Below are 22,512 nucleotides of genomic sequence, written 5' to 3'. Positions count from 1 at the left end.
AGAAGAGCAAATTTTACAGCAACTGAACAATGGATGATGTTATGGTTTGAATGTGTGCCCTAGAATTCATATGTTGGAAACTTAATCCCCAGTGCAACAGTATTGGGAGGTGGGGCTTAATGGAAGTTGTTTAGATCACAAGGGTTCTGCCCTCATGAACAGATTAATGCTGTCATAAAAAGGGCTTGTGGGAGTGGATTCCCTCTCTTGTACTCTTGCCCTTCCACCTTCCACCATGTTGATAATACAGCAAGAAGGCCCTCACCAGATGCCGGCACTTTGATTTCAAATTTTCCAGCCTCCAGAAGTGTGAACCAATATATTTCTGTTCATTATAAATTACCTAACATTAGGAATTTTGTTGTAGCAGCACAGAATGGACTAAGACAAATGAGGGTAAGAGGAGGACTACCAGTTTAAAAGAGATTGTTTTGGGATTTCAGGTAGAAAGGCAAGCAGGGGAGCGTAATGCTCTTAGTACTAGAGGACAAGAAGAGTAGTATCTTCACCATCACTGGTGACCAGGAAGTTTACTGGCAGGGTTAGAATTCTTGTTGCTATCACAGTGCCACTAGGCTATCTGACAGACTGAGTCTAGAAGCATCTGTTTGTGCTCTATGTAACACATAGAAATGACTTTAGCTTTCAGAAACTTGAAGTTAACTGGGTTCTTAGTCAGTCGGGGCTGCTATAACAAAAATGCCATGGGCTAGGTGGCTTAAACAGCAAACATTTATTTCTTAACAGTTCCACAGGCTGGGAAGTCCCAGATCAAGGAGCTAGCAGCTCTAGTGTTTGGCGACAGCCCACTTCTCAACTTGTAGACAGCTGCCTTCTCTCTATATCCTTACATGACTGAAAGTTCTTTTCTTTTAAGGACACTAATCCCACTTATAAGGGCTTTACTCTCATGACCTAATTACTTCCCAAAGACCCTACCTCCAAATACCATCATATGGGGGATGAAGTTTCAACGTATAGATTTTGGGGGAACACAAACATTCAGTTCATAGCACTAAGAAAGCACGATCATTTGCAGAAATTGCTGACATCTAAATATTAGTTGGGTCAGTCTGTGGACCAAGAAAAAGAAGGAAAATATTTGTGGGATCTTAGCATTAGAGACTATGATGCATCTGTTAATGTGTGTGTGTCATTTAGAGTATATAAATGAGACTTGTTCTCATGTGGCAGTCTAAGAGCAGGTGGTATTCCTGAGGAAGTCCAGCAGGGTGCACTAAGAGGCCAGGGGAAGAGAAAACACTGGGAAACTGCAACCTCATAGGAGCTGAGCATAATATTAAGTTTATCACGACCTTCAGTGCAAAATTACCTAGGTGAGAGTGGGAGGGTATCGTGACAGAAAAAGATAAAAGGCAGCAATCAAACATAACAAAGTATTTCTGGAATACTATTTAAAAATACTACTTAATCATTTAATCTTTGTATCTAGATTAAAAAATGTCCTACAAAGATTCACATGCTTTGCCACTAAAACAAAATATAGACATTTTATTTTTATTTAAAAATTGTATTCTTTACAATATGAGGCTGGTGCATACTAGGTAAGATGTTTTTCATAGCTCTCGGAAATAGTTATGCTTTTATCATGTATATAAAAGAAGAAAGGGATAGTAGGTGCTATGTTTTAAATGTTCCCTCCAAAACTTGTTAAATTTAATTTTCATTGTGACAGCATTAAGAGAGGCAACTGTTAATAGGTGATTAGGTCACAAGTCTCTGTCCTCCTCATGCATTGATTAATGTAATAATCACAGGAGCACATTATTATTGTGGGAATGGGTTAGTTTTTGTGACAGTACACTTGTGAGGCAACTATTAACAGGTGATTAGTTAACAAGGTCTCTGTCCTCCTCATAAATTTATTAATGTCATAATCACAGGATCACATTATTATTGCAGGAATGGGTTAGTTATTGTGAGAGTAGACTTGTTATAAAAGTGAGATTGCATCCCTCTTGCTCTCTCTCTCATGTTCTCTTGCTCTTCTGCCTTCTGCCATGGGATGACACAGCAGGAAGACCCTCACAAGATGCAGGCACCTCAACTTAGGCTTCTCAGCTGCCAGAACTATAAGAAATAACTATCTGTTCTTTGTAAATTGCCAAGTTTCATGTACCATGCTATACCAGCAGAAAATGGACTAAGACACAAAACTGGTACCATGAAGTAGGGCTATTGCTATTAAAAGTGTTGAAGTGACTTTGAAAGTAGGTAATGGATAGATGCTAGAAGAATTTTGAGAAACAGGCTAGAAAAAGCCTAGATTGCTATAAAAAGAGCAGTAAGAGTGATTCTGGTGAGAGCTGAGAATAAATGGAACTTCTTAGATATTACTTAATTGGTCATGATTAGAATATTGGTAGAAGCATGAATGTAAAGTCCATTCTGATGAGGTCTCAATGGAAATCAGGAACAAAGTATTGTAAACTGGCATAAAATTTCTTCTTGTACCACAGTTGTAAGGAACTTAGCAGAATTGTGTCCATGTCCTAGGACTCTGTGGAAGACAGAATTTAAGAGTAATGAACTAGAATGTGTGGCAGAAGAAATTTCTAAGCAAAACTTTGAAGGAGCTGCATGGCTAATTTTAACTGCATACAATATGATGTGAGAGGAGAGATATTAGAGACAGAATTTATAGTAAAAGGGAAGCAGAGCAGAAAAGTTTGAAAAATTTGGAGCTTAGCCATTGTATTAGTGAGGGTTCTCTGGAGGGACAGAACCAATAGGATAGAGGTATATGTAAAGGGGAGTTTATTAAGGAGTATTGACTCACATGTTCACAAGGGGAGGTCCCACAATAGACCGTCTGCAAGCTAAGGAGTAAGGAAGCCAGTCCAGTCCCAAAGCTGAAAAACTTGGAGTGCCGTTTGAAGGCAGAAGCATCCAGTATGGGAGAAAGATGTAAGTTGCCAGGCTAAGCCAGTCTAGTCTTTTAACATTCTTCTGTCTGCTTTTATTCTGGCTGGGTTGGCAGCTGAATAGATTGTGTCCTCCCAGGTTGAGGGTGGGCCTGCCTTTCTCATTCCACTGACTCAAATGTAAATCTTCTTTGGCCACACCCTTACAGACACACCCAGGAAGGCCAAATCCTTCAATCCAACCAAGTTGACACTCAGTATTAACTATCACAGCCATGTAAACAGTGAAAAGGATTTTTACATTTACTTTAGAAGAGCAAACCAAGGGTCTAGCCAAGCAACTGTTTGCTAAAGAGATTGGTATGGATAGAGGAGAGCCAGGGGCTAGTTTTCAAGACAATGGGAGAATGACCCAGAAGGCATTTCAGAGATCCTCCAGGCAAGCTATGACCCTGAGGGCAAAGTTTCCAGAGAGGCACCCAAGGGAGCTCAGGATTTGCTGCGCAGGGCTATCCCAGATTTTGGTCCTCAAATTCTGGTGCAGCACACCTTAGCTGCCCCATTTTTTTTTTTTTTTTTTTTTGGCTCAAGTGGGCCCAGTACAGCTCAATCAACCACTCCGGAAGGTACAACACATAAACCCTGGCAATGTCTATGTGGTACTAATTCTGCAGACTGGTAGAATACAAGAGCTGTAACTTTTTCCACTTAGATTTCAAAAGATGTCATAGACAGCCCGGGCACAGGCAGAAATGTCTCAGGGGTGGAGCCACCACAGACAGCCACCACCAAGGCAATGCCCAGCAGAACTGTGGGGTTGCGGTCACTGCAGAGCCCCCACTTGGGCAACACCTACTAGGAGCTGTGGGAGTGGGGCAGCTGTCAAAATCCCAGGACTGTAGAGCTACCAGCATGCAACTCCTAGCAGGGGAAAGTCACAGGTACGAGACTCTAATCCATGAGAGCTGCTGGGTAGACTGAGCCTAGCAAAGTTCCATGGTGGGGCTGCCTGAGGCCTTGCGGGCCCAATCGCTGCCCAGGGTGCCCAGAATAGGGAACATGGAATCCAATAAGATTATTCTTCGGATTTACAACTTAGTGTTATTTTCCTTGTTGGATTTTGGACTTACTTGTTACAGCTACCCTTTTTATCTTGCCTACTTCTCCCTTTTGGAATGAGAATGGTTATCCTATGCCTTGGCTATTTTGGAATGAGAATGGTTATCCTATGTCTTGGCTATTTTGGAAGCAGGTAACTTGTTAATTTCACAGGCTTACAGCTGGAGAGAAATTTGTTTAAAGATGAATCATGCCTTGAGTATCACTCACATTTGATTCAGATGAGACTCTGGACTTTGGACTTTTGAGTTGGTGCTGAAATGAGTAAGACTTTTGGGGCTATTGGCATAAAATGAATGTATTTTGTATATGAAAAGGACACAAGTTGTGAGGTGCTAGGGATGGAATTCTGTGGTTTAAATGTTTGCTCTAAAATTATGTTGAAATGTAATTGCTATTGTAGCAGTATTATGAAGCAGGACTATTAAGAACTGATTATGCCATGAGGGTTCCACCCTCACGAAAGGATTAATGTCATTATCTCAGGAGTGGGTTAGTTATTGCAAGATTGGGCTTTTTATATAAGTGAGTTCAGCTCCCTCTTGCTCTCTCTCTCATCCTCTCATTCGTTTCTGCCATAGTATGACGTAACAAGAAAGCCCTTAGCAGATGGGGGCCCCTGACTTTGGACTTCCAGCCTCTAGAACTGTAAGAAATAAATGTATTTTTTTGATAAATTATATGTAGACATTATTCAGTTGTATCAATGCTTGAGAGGGAGTGAGATCAATCTGAATTCAGTGTCTTTTTTCACAGCTTTAGTTCACCAAGAATAGGGAAGAAAAATCAGAGGGGAACAGTTGACACCACTCATTGAATATGCCATTCTTTTCTCACTGAGGTGAAATGTGAGCTTCACCATATGCCGAATGATTACATATCCCCAAGTCTGTTTTTAGATATGAATTTATTTTGATTTATTTGCCTAGTTCTCTTCCAACATTGTTCTTTTAATAATGTTTTGATATTTTATTTATTTTTATTTAATAAACATTTACTTAACACTACATGCTGAATATTATTTTTAGTGATTTATAACTTTGAAATCATTTCATCTTAAAATAAACTTATGAAGTAGGTTCCATTGATTGAATCCATTTTACAGATTAGGAAACTGAAGCACTGGGAGGAGTGGCATACATTCTAGATCCCCCAACCTATGTTCAGTAAAAACTCCAGTGCCTTCCTAAGAGTCCCAGGAATTCCTAAGTACTTGTTTTCTCATGGTAACTGATCCAATTTTTTTCCCCTAGGAGTTATTAACATCAATTGAGTCTCATTACACAGAGCTGCTTTGTGCTCACTGCCTTGTACTTCCCAAGCTAAGAAAAACCACCATTTTTCTTGTTGTCCCTAAAACACTCCTTTTCCCACAAGGCTTTTTATGTTATAGTCACATTTACTGAAGATTTGACAATTGGACACCTGTTATTACATCTCAGGACTTAAAAGTCCTTTAGTTCACTATCAGGGATATGTCATTGGCTAATATTTCTTATTTCCAGTATCTAGATACCTAATTAATCTATCATCTATCTGTATGTATGTATTTTTTTCTCTTCTTCCTCCTCCTTCCCCTCCTCATCCTTTTCCTCCCCTCCCCCTCTTCCTCAGCCCCCCTTTGCTTCTCCCTCTCCCCCTCAATCCTCTTTCTCCTCCTCCTTCTCCTCCTCCTCTTTCTCCTCCTCCTCCTTCTTCTTCTTCTTCCCTGTCCCCCACCATGCTCTTTCCCCTTTTGTTTTGTATTCCTCTGTCTCAAAATCATATACATAAAAGATGAGCTTTTATATCCAAAGCTGCAAAAAGAATGAAATGGGCATGTCCTCTGGATTGAAATTATTCCAACTCACTTGGGGACAGAAACAGCTGCAGGAAATGGTAGACTTAAATAGTAATTTATCCCTTCCTTCTCATCATCATTAAAATATTGCTTGTGAATTTATAGTTGTGTTTATAGTCCCAGCTATTCAGGCAGCTTAGGTGAGAGGATTGCTTGAGGCTAAGAGTTTGACACTACAGTAAACTATGATTGCACCTGTTAATAGTCACTGCTCTCTAGCCCTGGGCAACATAGGGAGACCCTGTCTGATAATATTAATATTTGTGTTTAGTAAGCATAAACTTATAGATTATTAGAACTGGCTGTCTAAGTCTTTTTTTATAGACTAGTAATTCTGAAACTTGGTTGTGCATTAGAATCTCCTGGGATGTTTACAAAATACTGATGTCTCAGAACAGTGCTTGCTATTCTGATAAAATTAGTTGGGAGTGTTGTTTGGTCATCAGGAATTTTTATGAAGCTCCAAGGTGATTCTAAGGTACAGTCAAGTTGAGAACAACTGTTATTGATCCAGAAAAAAGAAATCTACACAAGATCAACACAATTGGGAACAGAGCTAGAGTTAAATTCAAAATGGCATTTAAGTCCAAGTTTTATCATTTACTGTTATCTTGGGTGTTTCTTTCTTTCTCTCTCTCTCTCTCTCTCTCTTTCCTTCTCTTTCTTTTTTTTCTTTTTTTTTCCCTGGAGATGGAGTCTTGTTCTATTACCCAGGCTGGAGTGCAGTAGTGCGATCTCAGCTCACTGCAGCCTCCACCTCCCAGGTTCAAGCGATTCTCCTGCCTCAGCCTCCTGAGTAGCTGGGATTACAGGCACCTGCCACCACGTCCAGCTAATTTTTGTATTTTTGATAGAGATGGGGTTTCACCATGTTGGTCAGGCTGGTCTCTAATTGCTGACCTCAGGTTATCTGCCTGCCTCAGCCTCCCAAAGTGTTGGGATTACAGGCATGAGCCACTGCACTTGGCTACCTTGGGTAAATTTCTTAATGGTTGTCTAAGTCACTCTGCACACCACTTGTACTCTGTCTGGGTTCGAATTTGGACATGGTGAGAACTGGCATGGTAGAGAACAAGGACATATGTGCATGCACACGGGAGTGCTACTGCTTTTTTAGGAGTCACTTCTGGCATATTTAAAATAATTATTTACTTTCAATTAAAATAATAAAAACAAGGGCTCTTTTAGCCAGGTCCATAAAGTAAAGAGAAGGAGGTTAAGGAAAGGATAACAGAGAACAGCTGTTTTCAATGTATTGCAAAATCCCTTGTATTGAATTACCCTGTGTAATGAATTACCACAAACTTAGCGGCATAAAAGAGCAGCCATATTTGCTCACAGTTTTGTAGGTCAGAAGTCTGGCATGGCATAGCTGCGTTCTCTGCTCAGAGTTTCATGAGGCTGAAACCAAGATGTTGGCCAGGTGAGGTTCTTTTCAGAAGGCTCTGGGGAAAAATCCTCTTCCAAGCTCATTCTTACCATTGGCAAAAATTCATTCCTTTTGGCTCTAAAACTGAGATCCACGTTTCCTGGCTGGCTGGGAGCTGTGGGGGCTCCTTTGAACTCCTAATGATCACTCGCATCCCTTGCTAAGCTATCCCCTCCATCTTCAAGCCAGGGATGTGTGTTGATCAAATCTTTATTGTGCTCTGAATCTTTTGACTTCCTCCTCTGTCATTTGCTAGAGATTTGTTTTTGAAGAGCTCATGTGACTAGGTCATGTCCATCAGATAATCTCCTTATATTAAGGTTGGCTAATTTGGAATCTTGACTCTCTTTGCAAAACTCTAGGGACAGCAGTACCTAGATTAGTGTTGGATTGAATAACTCAGAGAAGGTATATGTACACAGGGCACCAGGAATCTTGGGGTCACCTTAAAATTCTGCCTACCACATTCTATTCAAGATTCATACGTGGTTTGGAAGCTTCTTATTTCCTAAACCATCCTGAATTCTGAGAGTAGTGTTGAAATATTATTGAAAGGTTTTCATGACACACTGGCTAAACAGCAAATTTGTTTAATAAAATAAACTAATCAAACAGACAATCACCTTAATCCCTGAAATATAGAAAGTAATCAACCTTCATTCCCCACAAGTGTTAAAGTGAAGAACTATTTTCACCAAAATTTTTCTCATGAACAAGAGTAGGAAGAGCATTCTGGGGCAGAAACAGTACAAAAACAGGCATACAGAGTGAAAATTTGCCTTGATTTCCAGAAACTGGAAGTAAAGAGCTTAAGCTATGGAGTAGCTTGGTCAGGGTTATGCTTTAGAAATATCAGCTTCTCATTAGAGGACAGATGGGGGATGGCGGTTGTGGTGAAGCACCTACATTTTCTGGGGTACTCAGGGTTCATCGTCTTGTTCCAGGAAAATTTAGGACATAGACACACACAAGGAGTTTAGGAGCAGAGGTTGAATAAACAGAAGAAAGAGAAAGAAAAATAGCTCTCTCTCCCTAGTGAGAGAGAGGGGACTGCCAAGAGGAAAAGGCCAGCCAGTGGCGGATGTGCTGGATTTTATAGTCAGGTTTGAGGAGGCGGTGTCTGGTTTACATAGAGCTCACAGATTGGTTTGATCAGGTACAATGTTTACATATCAAATATCATATAATTATTAAAATAGTTCTTATCCTTAGAGACATATTGGAAACACCCAAAGAGCTTTGTAATCTACTCATGCCTGGGTTCCATCTCAGAAATTCATACTTAATTAGCATGAGGGCTCGGAAATGAAAAGATCTCTGGATGCTTCATCTATGCAACCAAGGTAGCCCCCCTAGACGTGTGGGTATGGAGAAGTTCAGAAGTCAACAGAGATCTCCGGAAAGCCTAGTATTTCCTATACCCCTTAGATTTCTTAGATTTCACCAAATGTTCTTGTTTTGGATCTAACTGTATGTAAAAACTAGTAATAAAAAATGAAAATCTCTGTGTGTAGAGATATTGGCAAAGTTAACTAAGAAATAGTATAGTAAAAGATCCTAAATCATAATTCTTCTGCAACAAAGAAATTATGGCTAATTTTTTACTATTTGTAAGGCACTTTAAGGGCAATATCTATTTTATCTCATTTTACCTTTACAGTAAAGCTCTGAGGGAGATATTATTAATCCTAATTTTACAAATGATGAAACTTAGGTACAACTATTAAAATGTAGAGTCATGATTTAAGCCTTGACTGTCAGTCTGTTGAATTTCAAAGCTGATGCTCCTGGCCAATGTTCTTAGCTAAACAATTGTACTTACTGATAACTTCGAAAAATATAATGCAGCTTCAGCAAGTTAAGACATTTATTTTGTCATTATCACCTATTAAAGAACAGAAAATATACACAACATACACACTTGTGCACTTACTAAAGGTTTCCATATACACACATGAATGGATCCAGTAACAAGAAGACCTATGTACCATATTTATTAATATGGCAAGTTAAATGACATCTCTGGAAAGTTGAATTTAACATAGCTAACCTATGGAATAAGGATTATAAAGGGGATTAGTGTGATGGAGTAGAAATAAACTAGAGATTAGGAAACCTGAGTCAGTGACCTCTCCCAACCTGCCTCTCCCAACCTAGAAAAGTTCCAGGACCGTGAGTTAGCTAGTGTCCTTCTTTGCTTCTGGGTGTCCAAAGTTGTACAATGTAGCATAAGCATTGAATTATTTTTTAGAGCCTTTCTAGTTAAAAAGGCAATTTAAAAAAAAATGATTTGAAGCTGTTGTGTATCTGTTTTCTTTTCTTCGGCACTTATTCATTTATGTATTTAACTTAGTCTTCAATTATTTGTTTTACTTTTGAAATTCAATTTTATATCAGAGAAATTATTTAATGGTAAAATAAATGATGATTATTATGATTATAGCATAGGTTTATGAAACACTAAATTCTAGACACATTTATTAATTATGTATGTTAACTCATTTGATCCTCATGACAGTCCAAAGAAATAGGTACTACTATTACCCCCATTTTAGAACTGACGAAGCAAAGCCAGCACAGTACTGATGGTAGGCAGCCTTCCAGAGGTTGCAAAGCCAGCATATAGCAGAAGAATGAGATAGTTCATCTGGAATATTTTCTTTAAACTGCTTTACACTCTACCTTCCAATGTTTTCGGTGCTGTAAATGGGAGATTTACATGCTTATTTAATGGAGTTTATTTAATGACACATTTATAATTTGAGGAACCCCCAAATGATAAAACTGTTATCTACATTTCATTGGTGTTTGACTTTACAAAATTCTTTCTCTCTATCACCCTCTCCTGACACATACTCACACACATATATCCACATACTGTCTCTTGAAACTCATTCTTTACTTTATATATGGCCAACATCACAGATAATCCCTGGGATATTCCTCTCTGAGAACAATATAAATATCATATTTAGAAAAGATAAGAGCATCTGTTTTTATGTTCAGGACATGATATCTTCTCACTTTTCTCTGCCTTCTGGGAATTTAATTAAAACAATAAAATAGAGCTACAAGAGTTTGTCACCTAATGATACCAAAAGGCAACAGCACGTAGTTAATCCCTTCTATGCACAATGTTGCCTTATATGCATATTCGTCCAAAAATTAATGATGCCAGTCATATCAATAAAGGGCAACGAGCTGACTGCAGAGTCTGAGGGATTGGCTGATTATACAGCAGTGTTTTAAGTCTCAGCTGTAAAGATCTAGAAAATACACAGTGGCACAGGAAGTTGCCTTTGCTGTGGCGGTTGGTTACCATGGTTTCTGGGTCTAAAGGTAGAACTGTTGCAGCAGAGAGGCTTCTCAGTAGAAACCCTTATTCCTAAGGCAAAATATGGAATTGGAGGAATAATCTAGATAATTCTCACAATATGGAGCAAAAGTAGCTTTTTTAAATTTTTTTTTAATTCCTTCCAGGGATGATCTGTCGGGATGATAACTTTAAATCATTTCCCATTGTCAGCATAACATGCTACTTACCTCTCCTGGAATATGTGGCTTAGCGGGAGGTAGACAGCACTGTGCTTTATTTATTTACTTAAAATTATACTTAAGTTCTGAGATACATGTGCAGAACATGCAGGTTTGCTACATAGGTACACATGTGCCATGGTGGTTTGCTGCACTCAGCAACCCGTCATCTACATTAGGTATTTCTCCTAATGTCATCCTTCCCCCTGTCCTCCACCACTGACAGGCCCCAGTGTGTGATGTTCCCATCTCTGTGCCCATATGTTCTCATTGTTCAGCTCCCACTTATGAGTGAGAATGTGCGCTGTTTGGTTTACTGTTCCTGTGTTAGTTTGCTAAGAATGATGGTTTCCAGCTCCATCCATGCCCCTGCAAAAGACATGAACTCATTCTTTTTTTATGGCTGCATAGCATTCCATGGTGTATATGTGCCACATTTTCTTTAGTCTGTCATTGATGGGGAGTTTGGTTGGTTCCAAGTCATTGCTATTGTGAATAGTGCTGCAATAAACATATGTGTGCATGTACCTTTATAGTAGAGTGATTTATAATCCTTTGGGTATATATACCCCATAATGGGATTGGCAGGTCACATGGCATTTCTAGTTCTAGATCCTTGAGGAATCACCACACTGTCTTCTACAATGGTTGACTAATTTACACTCCCACCAACAGTGTAAAAGTGTTCCTATTTCTCCACATCCTCTCCAGCATGTGTTGTTTCCTGACTTTAAATGATTGCCATTCTAATTGACGTTAGATGGTATCTCACTGGGGTTTTGATTTGCATTTCTCTAATGCCCAGTAATGATGAGCTTTTTTTCATATGTTTGTTGGCTGCATAAATGTCTTCTTTTGAAAAGTGTCTGTTCATATCCTTCGCTCACTTTTTGATGGGGTTGTTAGAATTTTTTATTGTAAATTTGTGTAAGTTCCTTGTAGATTCTGGATATTAGACCTTTGTCAGATGGATAGATGGCAAAAATTTTCTCCCATTTTGTAGGTTGCCTGTTCACTCTGATAATAGTTTCTTTTTCTGTGCAGAAACTCTTTAGTTTAATTAGACCCTATTTGTCAATTTTGGCTTTCCTTGCCATTGCTTTTGGTGCTTTAGTCATGAAGTCTTTGCCCATGCCTATGTCCTAAATGGTTTTGCCTAGGTTTTCTTCTAGGGTTTTATGGTCTTCATTTAAATCTTTAATCCATCCTGAGTTAATTTTGTATAAAGTATAAGGAAGGGGTCCAGTTTCTGTTTTCTGCATATGGCTAGTCATTTTCCCAACACCATTTATTAAACAGGGAATCCTTTCCCCATTGCTTGTTTTCGTCAGGGTTGTCAAAGATCAGATGGTTGTAGATGTGTGTTGTTATTTCTGAGGCTTCTGTTCTATTCCATTGATCTATATATCTGGTTTGGTACCAGTACCAAGCTGTTTTGGTTACTGTAGCCTTGTAGTATAGTTTGAAGTCAGGTATTGTGATACCTCCAGCTTTGTTCTTTTTGCTTGGGATTGTCTTGGCTATACGGGCTCTGTTCTGGTTCCATATGAAATTTAAAGTAGTTTTTTTCTAATTCTATGCAGAAAGTCAGTGATAGCTTGATGGTGATAACATTGAATCTATAAATTACTTTGGGCAGTATGGCCATTTTCACAATGTTGATTCTTCCTATCCATGAACATGGAATGTTTTTTCATTTGTTTGTGTCTTCTCTTATTTTCTTGAGCAGTGGTTTGCAGTTCTCCTTGAAGAGATCCCTCACATCCCTTGTAAGTTGTATTCTTAGGTATTTTATTCTCTTTGTAGCAATTGTGAATGGGAGTTCACTCATGATTTGGCTCTCTGTCTCTTATTTGTGTATAGAAATGCTGGTGATTTTTGCACATTGATTTTGTATCCTGAAACTTTGCTGAAGTTGCTTATCAGTTTAAGGAGGTTTGGGACTGAGATGATGGGGTTTTCTAAATATACAATAATGTTATCTGCAAACAGAGATAATTTGACTTCCTGTCTTCCTATTTGAATATCAATTATTTCTTTCTTTCCTGACCTGGCCAGAACTTCCAATAGTATATTGAATAAGAGTGGTGAGAGAGGGCATCCTTGTCTTGTGCCAGTTTTCAAAGGGAATGCGTCTAGCTTTTGCCCATTCAGTATGATATTGGCTATGGATTTGTCATAAATAGCTCTTATTATTTTGAGGTGTGTTCCATCAGAACCTAGTTTATTGAATGTTTTTAGCATGAAGGGGTGTTGAATTTTATTGAAGGCCTTTTCTGTATCTATTGCGGTAATCATGTGGTTCTTGTCATTGGTTTTGTTTATGTAATGGATTATGTTTGTTAATTAGCATATGTTGAACCCGCCTTGTATCCCAGGGATGAAGCCGACTTGATCATGGCAGATAAGCATTTTAATGTGCTGCTGGATTCAGTTTTCCAGTATTTTATTGAGGATTTTCGTATAGATGTTCATCAGGGATATTGGCCTGAAATTTTCTTTTTTTTGTTGTGTCTCTGCCAGGTTTTGGTATCGGGATGATGCTGGCCTCATAAAATGAGTTAGGGAGGAGTCTCTCTTTTTCTGTTGTTTGGAACAGTTGCAGAAGGAATGGTACCAGCTCCTCTTTGCACCTCTGGTAGAATTCGGCTGTGAATTTGGCTGGTCCTGAGCTTTTTTTGGTTAGTAGGCTATTAATTACTGCATCAATTTCAGAACTTGTTATTGGTCTATTCAGGGATTTGACTTCTTCCTGGTTTAGTCTTGGGAGGATGCATATGTGCAGGAATTTATCCATTTCTTCTAGATTTTCCTTGCATAGAGGTATTTATAGTATTCTTTGATGATAGTTTGTATTTCTGTGCGATCAGTGGTGATATCCCCTTTATCACATTTTATTGTGTGTATTTGATTCTTTTCTCTTTTTTTTTCTTTATTAGTCTGGTTAGTAGTCTATTTTGTCAGTCTTTAAAAACTCCAGCTCCTGGATTCATTAATTTTTTGAAGGGTTTTTTGTGTCTCTATCTCCTTGAGTTCTGCTCTGATCTTAGTTATTTCTTGTCTTCTGCTCGCTCTTGAATTTGTTTGCTCTTATTTCTCTAGTTCTTTTAATTGTGATGTTAGGGGGCCGATTTTAGATCTTTCCCACTTTCTCCTGTGGGCATTTAGTGCTATAAATTTCCCTCTAAACACTGCTTTACCTGTATCCCAGAGATTCTGGTACATTGTGTCTTTGTTCTCATTGGTTTCAAACAACGTGTTTATTTCTGCCTTCATTTTGATATTTACCCAGTAGTCATTCAGGAGCGGGTTGTTCAGTTTCCATGTAGTTGTGCAATTTTGAGTGAGTCTCTTAATCCTGAGTTCTAATTTGATTGCACTGTGGTCTGAGAGACTGTTTGTTATGACTGCCATTGTTTTGCGTTTGCTGTGGAGTGTTTTACTTCCAATTATGTGGTGGATTTTAGAATAAGTGCTATGTGGTGCTGAGAAGAATGTATATCCTGTTGATTTGTGGTGGAGAGTTCTGTAGCTGTCTATTAGGTTCGCTTGGTCCTGAGCTGCGTTCAAGTCCTGAATATCCTTGTTAATTCTCTGTCTCATAGATCTGTCTAATATTAACAGTGGCATGTTAAAGTCTGTCACCATTATTGTGTGGGAGTCTAAGTCTCTTTGCAGGTCTCTAAGAACTTGCTTTATGAATCTGAGTGCTCCTGTATTGGGTACATACATATCTAGGATAGTTAGCTCTTCTTGTTGCATTAATCCCATTCCCATCATGTAATGTCCTTTTTTGTCTTTTTTTTTTATCTTCGTTGGTTTAAAGTCTGTTTTATCAGAGACTAGGATTGCAACCCCTGAATTTTTTTTTTTTTTTTTTTGCTTTCCATTTGCTTGGTAAATCTTCCTCCATCCCTTTACTTTGAGCCTATATGTGTCTTTGCATGTGAAAAGAGTCTCCTGAATACAGCACACCAATGGGTCTTGAATCTTTATTCAATTTGCCAGTCTGTGTCTTTTAATTGGGACATTTAACCTGTTTACATTTAAGGTTAATATTGTTATGTGTGAATTTTATCCTGTCATTATGATGCTAGCTGGTTATTTTGCCCATTAGTTGATGCACTTTCTTCATAGTGTCGATAGTCTTTACATTTTTGTATGTTTTTGCCATGGCTGGTACTGGTTTTTCCTTTCCTTATTTAGTGCTTCCTTTAGGAGCTCTTGTAAGGCACACTTGGTGGTAATAAAATCCCTTGGCATTTGCTTGTCTGTGAAGGATTTTATCTCTCCTTCAATTATTAAGCTTAGTTTGGCTGGATATTAAATTCTGAGTTGAAATTTGTTTTTTTTAAAGAATGTTTTATGTTGGCCCCAAGTGTCTTCTGGCTTGTAGGGTTTCTGCAGAGAGATCTGCTGTTAGTCTGATGGGCTTCCCTTTGTGGGTAACCCGACCTTTCTCTCTGGCTGCCCTTAACATTTTTTTCTCTATTTCAACTTTGGTGAATCTGATGATTATGTGTCTTGGGGTTGCTCTTCTCAAGGAGTATCTTTGTGGTGTTCTTTGTATTTCCTGAATTTGAATGTTGGCCTGTCTTGCTAGGTTGGGAAAGTTCTCCTGGATAATATCCTGAAGAGTGTTTACCAACTTGTTTCCATTCTCCCTATCACTTTCAGGTACACCAATCAAATTTAGGTTTGGTCTCTTCACATAGTCCCATATTTCTTGGAGGCTTTGTTCATTCCTCTTCATTCTTTTTTCTCTAATCTTGTTATGCACTTTATTGAATTAAGTTGATCTTCAATGTCTGATATCCTTTCTTTCACTGGATCAATTTGGCTATTGATATTTGTGTATGTTTCACGAAGTTCTCATGCTGTGTTTTTCAGCTCCATCAGGTCATTTATCTTCTCTAATCCAGTTATTCTAGTTAGGGTTGACAGACACCTCATACAAGAGAGCTCTTGCTGGCATCTGGTAGGTGCCCCTCTCAGATGAAGCTTCCAGAAGAAGGACCAGGCAGCAATCTTTGCTGTTCTGCAGCCTCCATTGGTGATACCTAGGCAAACAGGGTCTAGAGTAGACATCTAGCAAACTACAGCAGACCTGCAGAAGAGGGCCCTGACTGCTAGAAGGAAAACTAACAAACAGGAAACAATAGCATCAACATCAACAAAAAGGATGACCAGTCAAAAACCCCATTTGAAGGTCACCAACATCAAAGACCAAAGGTAGACAAATCCATGAAGATGAGGAAAAACCATTGCAAAAAGGCTGGAAATTCCAAAAACCAGAATGCCTCTTCTCCTCCAAAGGATCACAAACTCCTCACCAGCAAGGGAACAAAACTGGATGGTGAATGAATTTGGTTAATTGTCAGAAGTAGGCTTCAGAAGGTAGGCAATAATGAACTCCTCCAAGCTAAAGGAGCATGTTCTAATCCAATGCAAGGAAGCTAAGAACCTTGATAAAAGGTTACAGCACTGTGTTTTAATGTGGAAACTAACTTGCAGCAATTTTTGAGTATTTTTGTTTTTCCAATGAAATCAATAGGGTTGACATATTATATGTTTATAACATATTACATAATAAACATATGTACAGCACTATTGATATAAGCATGTATGTTTTAGACATAAGATAGCTGAAACAATATAAGGACAAAAATATAACATCGTAGTTAGTGTTCAACTCAGCAACATGTCACTTTCCCAGTTTACGTATAAATTCATTGTTTAGAAAACCGTAAAATGTTTTCCTACACAAAATAAGTAAACAAGTACACTTTATTTCTTTTTTCGCTCTCACTTTGTGAAGACATATTTAGTGTTATATATGTTTTGAAGTATACTGTGATTTTTCTTCCAGTTCTTGTAATCAGGAGTCTTCTGTTGTTATAAGAGAAGGAATCAGAAGAAACCGGAAACATTAGAGATGGGTCTATGGGAAATTCCAAGTTACTTAGTACTTTCTCCTGAGTCCTTTTCAACTGGGACCCTTGGCCCTGCTCAGGGCTATGAGCTGTCCTGAATCTCTTTCCAGGGCACCACACTGAGGTGAGCCCCGCAATGTCTTCACAAACATTCTATTCTCTAACTTACTTGTGTATGATTCTCTGGATTCTCTGTGCTTACCGATCAAAAGCAATGTGATGTAAATAAGTAATACCAGTAACAAATCCAAATTCGTTACACAAAAGGAATACACAGATTTCCTTTTTTTAAAGTAGATCTTTACCATATTTACTTTGCAATTATCACAACATTACTTAAAAACTTATAGGCCTATTACAGGGATACATTTCTTACACTTTTTGCTTTTACCACAAAACATTTATAAATCAAATATAAAAAATACCAGAAAACTCAAATAACATTAATATTATATAATGGGACAGGTGTGGTAGCTCATGCCTGTAGTCTCAGCACTTTGGAAGGCTGAGGCAGGGTGAATCGCTTGAGCCCAGGAGTTTGAGACCAGTCTGTGCAATATGACGAAACTCTGTCTCTACAAAACATACAAAAATCAGCTGGCTGGCTGTGGTGGTACACATCTGTAGTCCCATCTACTTAGGAGGCTAGGTGAGAGGCTCACTTGAGCCTAAGAGATTGAGGCTGCAGTGAGCCGAGATTACACCACTGAACTTCAGTCTGGGCAACAGAGAGAAACCCTGTCTCAAAAATATATATATATATATGTGTATATGTATATATATATTTATATGTGTATATATAATGAATTATCTTAGGTTGAAACTAACTAATTGATGTTGACTTTAATAGTAGGAAGATGTATTGACGTATTTTTTACATTTTACTTGTTATTAGATTGACTCTTAATTTTTGAATGTGAGACACATCAATTGGGTCACTTATATTATTGTTTTTATTATTTCTTCCTGTTGAACAATAAAATTTTTTTACTGTTAATTACCATTTTTATTGAAGAGCCAATCAATTTAATGGTATATCTAAAAATAAAACTGAAAAGTATTTTTTATTTATTAGTGGCAATCAGCTGTTATTAGTTGGAACATATACAGTGATCTGCTAATGAGCTATTATAAGTTAGTATCAGAAGAAATAGAATCTGCAGGGTGTATCTGTTCTTATTGAGAGTGGGGAAAGGGCTGCTATGAGGAGAATTCTTTTGAGTTTGGCAATTCTATACCACTATGTTCATATAATAACTCAGTTCTGTCTTCAACTTTTTTTAAAAAAAACTTTTATTCTAGGTTTGGGGGTACATGCACAGTTTGTTACATAGCTAAGCATGCACAGCAGTTTGTTGTACATGTTATTCATCCTCAACGTTTTTCTACTTGACCAATTTAGGAAAGTTTGATAAAATCTCTGGCAAGGCTCTCTCCTTCACTGCCCGGTACTTACAAATGTCTGCTAAGCCATTCAAGATTTGCAACCCCTGCTGGGTTACCACTCTGACTTAAGATCCCAGCTTCCCTTAACTGCTTCCATTTTTCCTTTTTTTCCCCATAGAATTTTATTGTCATTCTTTCCCTGCTAAAATGTAAACTGCATAAGGCCTTTCTTTGTTTTGTTCACTGATCTATTACAACAGAATAGTACCTGTAACATGTAGATGCTCAGTGACTATTTGTCAAATGAATAAAAATAATCACAAAGTTTTTTAACACATACGATGTTCCCCCATTGCTAAAGAGAATTCATATTTACTAAATTGTTTACTTTTCCCCAAACCTAAGACTTTTCTCTTTTACAGTCTTGTGTTTGAGATAGTGTGATTCAGAATTAGGTATATGGAGTGGAATTTAGAAAAGAGGACTGAAGAAACAAAGGAATTTGAGAGGAGGACAAAGAAAAAGATCCAAAGCTAACTGGATTTGGTAGAGCTTCATGAAAGGCAGCAGGCAGGGAGTTGGAGTAAGGGTTTAGGGAAAGAGAAATTCTGGAAGATTAGAGAACGAGAGAGGCAGTGAGGGATTGTTTTTTTTTTGTTTTTGTTTTTTTGTTTTTGGATTATATAAAACTTTTTAAAAAAATTTATTTATTTATTTATTTATTATTATTATTATACTTTAAGTTCTAGGGTACATGTGCATAATGTGCAGGTTTGTTACATATGTATACTTGTGCCATGTTGCTGTGCTGCACCCATCAACTCGTCAGCACCCATCAACTCGTCATTTACATCAGGTATAACTCCCAATGCAATCCCTCCCCCCTCCCCCCTCCCCCCTCCCCATGATAGGCCCCGGTGTGTGATGTTCCCCTTCCCGAGTCCAAGTGATCTCATTGTTCAGTTCCCACCTATGAGTGAGAACATGCAGTGTTTGGTTTTCTGTTCTTGTGATAGTTTGCTAAGAATGATGGTTTCCAGCTGCATCCATGTCCCGCAATCTACTCATCTGACAAAGGGCTAATATCCAGAACCTACAAAGAACTCAAACAAATTTACAAGAAAAAAACAAACAACCCCATCAAAAAGTGGGCAAAGCATATGAACAGACATTTCTCAAAAGAAGACATTCATACAGCCAACAGACACATGAGAAAATGCTCATCATCACTGGCCATCAGAGAAATGCAAATCAAAACCACAATGAGATACCATCTCACACCAGTTAGAATGGCGATCATTAAAAAGTCAGGAAACAACAGGTGCTGGAGAGGATGTGGAGAAATAGGAACACTTTTACACTGTTGGTGGGATTGTAAACTAGTTCAACCATTATGGAAAACAGTATGGCGATTCCTCAAGGATCTAGAACTAGAAGTACCATATGACCCAGCCATCCCATTACTGGGTATATACCCAAAGGATTATAAATCATGCTGCTATAAAGACACATGCACACGTATGTTTATTGCGGCACTATTCACAATAGCAAAGACTTGGAATCCACCCAAATGTCCATCAGTGACAGACTGGATTAAGAAAATGTGGCACATATACACCATGGAATACTATGCAGCCATAAAAAAGGATGAGTTTGTGTCCTTTGGAGGGATTGTTTTAAGAGGTGTTGCTATGGGTTAAAAAATTGACCTCCTTTAAATTACTTCTATTTAACTTGAGTTTTTAAAGGGAGTTCATCTGCATTATACATTACATTCTTGAGGTCCTCTGCCTCATATTCAGAGCACATGTACACTTGTCCTTTTCTTGGACTAAACTGATTATTGACACAAATGGTAGACAATAGTACTGTATTTAATTATAAATTATTGAAAGTCAGTACTAACTAATGAGATAGGTATTTGAATGAGTATCTTAACTTTAAAAAGTTATCAAGGAAACCAGAAAAATTAGAAAAATACCTACAAATTTAAAAAACATATAGAACTCCAATAATATAATCTTTGCTGAAAATATAGATGGCCTTTAACTTTACCAGAGGAGATTTTCAAAGAGCAGAGGCTTACTATGTAGATGCCTTGCCAGTCAGAGAGAACTCTGCATTTCTCCAGAGGGATCACAGAAGACCACCCATTCTCCAGAGACCTAACACAACTTTGTTCTGTTCTTAAAGTAGTCTTTTTAAATGGAGTTTAGATCCCAGGACACTCTAAGTTCTCTCTAACTCCCGTGAAGACCAAATCCTGAACCTTATAACAGGGCCAAGTGCAACACATATGCATTCTGGGAAAATGAATAATTCATTTACTGAAACTCTTCTCTGATTATTATACATGGCTCTAAGAGTTCCCTAATCTTAACTTTTTAAAATTAAATTCAGGCATATTTGGTAAAATAGCATTCCAAGTAAAATGGAGGATGGTAGAACTAGATCCATTATAATGAGATATTATAACCTTAAGAATTATCCCTAATAAAAGTTGATGGCATGCCTTTCTGTGTGGCATTAATGGTGGCATCACTGGCAGAAGACTTGCCATCACCAAAATTTTTGCTAATCTCATTGCCTCTTCTGTCCATCTGTTCTTTTGGCTCCTTCACCTTCCAATTCCCTGTTTGCATTTGGCTGTCTCTGATAAGGTTTCAGTTTGCTGTACCTCACATTTTCTTATGTGCAATCTTGCTAATACCCAAGCATCATGCATATATTATTATTTATGTCCCTGGTAGTAGATGTATTGTCTCAAGATAATTGCTAATTTAAAAATCATAGACAGCACGCATTGAACATACACTCGTGATCCTTTTTATTCATGCAACTTTAATAGCATCCCAATAGAAAACCTTACGCTGAATGGAAACTATGATACCTCTTTCTTCCTTCTTATCTTTTAATTTTCATATCAAATACTTTTATTTTCATACTTATATTTACTTTCACACAAAACAAGAATAAACCAACTTTAACAAGGTATTATAAATATGAAAAAAGTATCAAATGCAGGCAAAAATACTCCTTTAATCTATGTACCATGTGACCCTAGTTACTGGGAATAACAGAATTCAGAGATGAAAAGGTCTTGAGGAATTGTCTGAGCCAGCTATTTATTTAGTGACAGAATTCCCTCTACTTAGAACACTATTTCTGATGAATGACCACCTGGTCTCTCCATGAATACTTTTAACATATTACTCTCTCCTAAGCAAGCTCATTCCGCCTCTAAAGAGCACTGTTTGTAAAGTCTTTGTTAACATAATCCTAAGTCATTTTGTTGTAATTTCTAACAGTTGTTTCTGTAAATTCTTCCCATAGAGCTATTTTATAATTTGAATTTTTCTATCACATGACTACCCTTCAAATATTTGGAGACAACTCACATTTATAGATAAAGCAAAGGAAATATAAAATGAAAAAGGGAAGTTTGTTGTATTGACAAGAGGAAAGGAAACAAAGGTATTAACTGATAGAACCAAAAGTAAAGAAAGAAATGAAACTTGGCACAAGAATAAATCAGACAGTTCACCGATTCACTGAAACCAACGAATGTGTGAAAGTCCCTAAATTCACAGAATGACGCTTGATCTTCATGAGGAAAAGCTGTGTAGAATTCTGAAAAGCTAAGTGGGATGTGCAAGGGAAAGCAAAATTAATCAGGTGATCTCCAACTAGAGTAGAGTGACCACAGAGAAGGTGAGCTGCTATTTTGGTCATGCAACGTGGAGTTCACTAACAAGAAGGGATGTTCTGTGATTGTAATGGATCCCAGTATGTACAGGCAATGACATCATCACTCAAAGAGACCATCAAGAAGTGTTTCTTCTTTTTCCTTAATGTGTGAAATGGGATGAAGGTGTTTTTACATGTAAAACAACCATAATGCACTTGATTAAGACTATGTCATCCTATACTGATAATCACAGTTGTCAAATTGTGATTTGAGTCATGTTCGAGCTAGGCAGGCAGTGAGACAGGCTATACAACTCTATAGTGATATAGTGTGTGACTATTTTCTCTATGAGATCTCTTCTGAAGAACATCTTCTCTGTTTCTCTGAATCTGGCAGTTAGTAGCTTTACACAGCTTGAGTTTTCTCAACCCCTAGCAAGTGGCTAAGGACTGGAGGTTACTGAGGACTTCTAACATAAAGAGGGTCAGAGATTCCTGAAAGAGATGAGATTACTTATGTTCAGCTGCACTTAGTAGTGGTGAGTTTAGGTATTTGTGGTAGAGTGAATAATGGTCTCATAGATATCCTCATCCCAATCCCTCAAATCTGTACGTGTTATCTAATGTAGTAAAGAGATATTTTTAGATATGACTAAGTTGAGAATCTTGAGATGGGGAGATTGTTCTGTATTATCCTGT

The sequence above is a fragment of the Papio anubis genome, chromosome 6 (assembly GCF_008728515.1).
Source record: "Papio anubis isolate 15944 chromosome 6, Panubis1.0, whole genome shotgun sequence".
Lineage (NCBI taxonomy): Eukaryota > Metazoa > Chordata > Mammalia > Primates > Cercopithecidae > Papio > Papio anubis.
This window is presented reverse-complemented; position numbering follows the sequence as displayed.